The sequence below is a fragment of the Pararge aegeria genome, chromosome 1 (genome assembly GCF_905163445.1).
Source record: "Pararge aegeria chromosome 1, ilParAegt1.1, whole genome shotgun sequence".
NCBI classification, from domain to species: Eukaryota; Metazoa; Arthropoda; class Insecta; order Lepidoptera; family Nymphalidae; genus Pararge; species Pararge aegeria.
In genome coordinates, this window is record NC_053180.1 from 20,212,974 (window position 1) to 20,218,582 (window position 5,609).

The 5,609-nt window shown below is 32.7% G+C and overlaps 1 non-coding gene across 1 annotated transcript; it reads right to left on the minus strand.

Moving 5' to 3' along the window:
* Window positions 1–4,810: 4,810 nt before the first annotated feature.
* Trnag-ucc lies at window positions 4,811–4,882 on the minus strand. Its single transcript has one exon. It is a non-coding gene; the product is annotated as a tRNA-Gly (tRNA).
* Window positions 4,883–5,609: the final 727 nt, after the last annotated feature.

The window sequence follows — 5,609 nt, forward strand, 5'->3', positions numbered from 1 at the left end:
GCGTTTTAAGTAAATTAATACGACAGGCTTAAATGTGAAGAATGGTAAGGAAACCTCTATGCCTCCTGAGAGATCTCAAAGGTATGTGAAGTCTACCAAAACGCGGGTGGGTGGACTACGGCGGCTACCCTATGACGAAGATAATTAATGGATTGTCTGGTGCACGTGACATGACCCGCGTAGATTGCCATTCTTGCTAAAATGGACTTACGAATGGAGTGAGAAATATAAAAAACGTGAGTGTACAATACAATATATATACACGCGTTACAAGTTATACTTCTTTGGCGTAATAAGATAATTTTTTTTTTAAATAAATTATCTTTTTCCTTATTCTACGTTTGTAGAAAAACAATAGAAAAAAGGTATTTAAAAGATTGAAAGTTTTATTATAACGCATTATGTAGTTATCTCAGTATCGGACAACCAAGTTTCACTGAACATTATTGTTTGAGATTTTTGTACAATTGAATCTATTAAATCACACTCAAGTAAATTCTTAAAAAGCCTTAGTTAAGATGTATTTTGGCCAACCTACTCCTAACCTATATTATGAAAATTTCAAAAACCATCCCTTAAAGGTGAAGATGGTGATGAACTTTTTGTATTAGGGTGATGAAGTTTTAGTGTTGTAGGTAGGTGTTATTCTTAATTTAAAATTTCTCGAAAATAGGTAATATCAGTTCACCGATAAAATTAACTTTTTAAATATTTTTAATTTTACCATTGAAGTCCATGAAGTTATTATCTTGAGGGCTAATGTATACTGCAAACATAAACATGCTAGTCTAAGCGGGCTAAACCGTGCCCCGGAACATGTTTTACTTCGCCGGTAAATCTGACATTCTACAAGGCAAAGTTCCGACCATCAGCTTGTTTTGTTTTTAAGTTTCGTAAAGTGTTACGGCCGACATTCTATTTTTTTCTGTTGATCACTTATTTTAAATTAAGACCACACAACTCGGATCGCATGTCAGATAGTTTGACGGGGGGCAATTTAAAAAGTGCCCCGCGGTGGGTTTGCTTCACACCCAAACTCATTTGCGTTAATAATGCCCCACAGATTCAGCGTGAAACTGGGTCCGTGCTTCGTCGGTAAAGATGTTAATTCTGTAATTGGACCACCGCGTCGGTTTCTGTGGGTGGTGCGAAATGTAATTTGCATTATTTAAAAAATAAATATCATTATAATTCGGTGAAATTGCTACCATTTATACCCAGTAAACGGTTGTTTCCATTGGTGGATACAAACCTCTTGATTCGAAAGCGAGATTCGATGATTGAAATTTCCACACCTCCAATGCGGGGAATCAAATTCACTTGAAGAAGAACACGATACAATATATTGAAATGTTTATAATAAAAAAATCGTAACTATAAAAACTCAGTACTTATTTTATTTTTCAAAATAGCAAGTCAAGAAATTTCTCCTTCGTTTCGGGTCTGGGTTCAAAATGGGCATTCATTCTCAATCGCGGAGTAGGTATAGCAAATTAAGCCTAATTTTCATAACATATTATGGATTTCCGCAAAGTAACGACTGCTTCCAACCAATATTCAAAAATAACTATTCGTGCCTAAGAAGTTTTACTCTATAAGCCCTACAATTCATGGTACTTCAGGGATCCTTTTAAGAAATCTCGTTACCAAATAACACAATAAATTAAGCATATTGAGTGTAATTTTAATGAAATAAAAACGTTAGGTTAGTTTAGGCTGTATTGGGAAGTGCTGCCAAACTAAATAAATATATTTAAAATTTAGAATATTTTACAATTCTGTATAAAATAAATAAATAAATGAATATATATATATATATACTTTCTAATTTAATATTTTCTAATGACAATGTGAGATGGTGATAACAAAAAGAACACCTGGCTAAGTTTGTTGTGGGCTTCTTCTTATACCAGGGCGCGCTTGGAACCCTCGTAGCTTTAGTTCAAAGTTTACGATTATAGTTATCGCCATCACTACTCACTGGTATGTACACGTTTTGTATATAATCAACGCATCAAAAGTGCCATCTATGTGCCTATTTGAATAAAGAAATATTTGACTTTGACTTTACTACGATAATACACACATCGCCATCCAGCCCCAAACAAAGCGTAGTTTGTGTTATGAGTAGCAAGATGACTGAAGAATATTTTTATGAATATTATACCAAAATATATACAGATAAACACCCAGACACTCATAACATTTATATTCATCACACCAACATTTTCCAGTAACCCACAGACAATCAGCCGTCAATAAAAAAAAAAAACTATGATAGGCCGTCGCCTAGTTCGCCAATATCCATGAGCTCTGCAGACAGTGCGATAGTATATATAATTTCTCAGGAAAATCTTCAGTCAAAGCCGTATTTAACAGAGATACGAATCTGTTCCTTATCTCTGCTTTGGCAGACAGACTGACAACTTGAAAATAAACACAGGCTTAGCGCTATGTTTATTGTGTGTTGTGCCGCGGAAATGCGCGCCTGCGCAAGATTAATTACCCGATCGGCGCAGTGTTAAGGTGCTCGTAAACGAACTAGCAGTGCTGGACAGTTTCTAGATACAATGTAGCCTAGGTAAAGACTGCATTCTCCATTTGGGGGAACGGACTCCAGCTTTTATTTTAGTTCGGTGTGTTTTAAGCAATAAAATATCGTTTTCATCACACTTACTCGTAACGTGGACCTTATAGCATCGATATACGGCTCATAATCTAAGATATTAGACACGCGTGTTTTATTTAAAATCGTAATTTTTTTATGACGACCCGATTAAGTTTAGTTTCCTCAACGCACTACATATGGACCTTTGAATGTATGCAGATGACCCATTTTTAATTTTGCTGGGTGATACAGATTCTTTTTCAAGTTATACTTCTTTTGGCGCGTTAGGGAAAAAATATAAGAGTAAATTTTTACGATCCGCGCGAACACAGTCACAAAAAACCGACACCCTGAAGTTAGCTATAAGGTTTGACAGTGTACACTTTCAATTGTCAAAGTTTGCGTGCTCATTCCGGAGAATTAATTAATTCAATTGTACAAAAATCTCAAATTTTAATGTTGAGTGAAACTTGGTTTTCCGATAATGAGTATATTAGTATTCCAAATTTAATCATGTTTATTACGTCAATTTCTTTAATTATGTAGAAATGTATTTTTTGTGATATTTAAATAAACTTTATTTAACTAGATATTGAAATAAAGTTTATTTAAAAACATTCAATGTCTTAAACACCTTTTTTCTATTGTTAGTGTAGTTTTTTCTACAAACGTAAAATTTTTAAAAACATATTTTTATCTTGTTACGCCAAAGAAGTATAACTTGTAACGCGTGTGTACATAAGAACACACTTGTTTTTATTGTTAAGCAAAAAAGAGGTTTTTTGAGAACCAAATATTTTTACCTTCTCAATTATGTCATAAGTTATCGTTAAATTTTTATCAAGGTTTTCCCTATTTATAACTAGGTAGGTAGGTATTAAAACATGTTTTAAATACGAAAATAATCCTATTACTATATTATGCTGTATGCAACGAACGAGGCTGACTATGTATCGGTTTATCATTATCAGTAACTAAAGTTTTGTTAATACTTTCGCTTTTTGGTCTATTTTTTATAAATTAATATGTATAGTTTATATTGGAAAGTAAATGCAATTACATGTTTAAAAAACTAAAAAATGAAAACATTTATAACTTAATGATTATTTTAGAATAAAATTTAAGTAATAAATAGATATTTCTTAATTTGACAAATATAAGTAGACATGTTTGAGTTGACGAATTGACTAAGAAGTTGACATTTACCTAATTTAACTATTGAAACTAAAACATAATGAATTAATATTAAATAGAAATAAAATGCCAAATTGAATAGATTTGTATCGCAAAAATTTTCACGCCTCGATGGCAAAACATGTGTAAACCAATTTTATTACACGCTTTATATTAGCTTCACTTGTATGTTTGTTTGTAACCGACTTCTTTGGGCGCGATTTTGACCCACTTTAAACGGTCAGATTTCTTTCAAACTTTGTAGACATATCGAGGACCGATGACAATACACTTATCTGAAAAGATTATTCCAATTTTCACTATAAAAAATAAGATTTTTTACTAATTACTACAGCGCCATCTAGACCCAAATGTAAAAAACCTATGGCGTTCGCGTACCTAACAAATTCCACAGAAAACATTAAGCTACTAGATGGTAGAGGGCGTTTTAATGGCCTGTTTTAAATAATAATTAGAACTTGCATTTCGAGAGACGGGCACACTGAATAAAAAAAAAAATTTTTATCTCTTTAATGGTGGATGGGTTACCGATTAATTTTGCTCTAATAAAAATAATAGATCAAGAAAAACTAAAAAAAATCGCTATTATGAATAAACTAAAAGAAAGAAATTAGTTTAGTTTTTATACCAAGCGTGTTTTTTTAGTTTTTTTGAACTATTTAATTATTTTTTACTTATTAACCACTTATTATGTATCCCATGTTTAATGCAAATAGATGAATTATTATTATTATTTTATTATGATATTATCGGAATTTAAATTTACTCTCACGCCCGTATACAAGATAAATATATATAGTGAGCCAAAACAACATTAATATACTTACTTAGATAGATACAGATTAATACGCTTAAATATACATCACATAAATACATATTTGCATATTTTATTACTATTATTAATCTTCTTTTCGAGACCACTTGGTGGTAGTCACCACACACAAAATAATGATCGAATTGCGAAAATGTTTTTGTAGAATACAAAAAAAATATATTAAGCAAAAAGTGTGCGTTGGCCGGGAATCGAACCCGGATCAACTGCTTGGAAGGCAACTATGCTGACCATTACACCACCAACGCCGCTGGAGTAGGTTGTATAATATTGAGCTTGGTTCTAAACAGTTATGTTTATTCAGTTGGGCTATGGGTCAATGACATCTTAATGACGTAAATAACTTAATCACGGAAAAAATGTAAGCTACGCAAAAACTATCAGGAATTAGAAATAAACATTTTTGCTGATTTGCCTCGCTGGTGTGAATCTATAATAGAATATTTAAGTACGGATCGCAAGGTGTTAGGTTGGATTTCTAGGTTGGATCGAGTTTATGTATAAGGTAACTACTGGATTTATCTGTAAAGCAGTAAGGTAGCACGTTAAGCCATCAGTTATTATTTACGATAATAATTCTTCATTTTATATCATCTGTATACCCTGTGCACACCCTCTATGCACGCAGTGGCGAGCACAGGGTTTTTGACCAGGGTATGCAAAATTGAAAAATCCTTCGCATTTATGAGTTATGCAAAAATTTTAGGGTATGCAGAGCTTTTGTGCATGTATGAAGTGCACGCCACTGTATACACGCCACTGACCCCTAATAAGTTCCTTGTAGGGGAATAAGAAAAGTATCGTCTCTGCCAAAGCAATTTACGCGATTACAAGTAGGTACAAAATAAATAATTTATTGACACGCTCGGTGCCTTTTTATTATTATTTATGTAAGTTAACAGGTGTTATTCAGGTGAACCTGAATTGCAAAAATGACTCTATCTCACCGAGTTAAAGTCCAAAATGTTAGGTGAT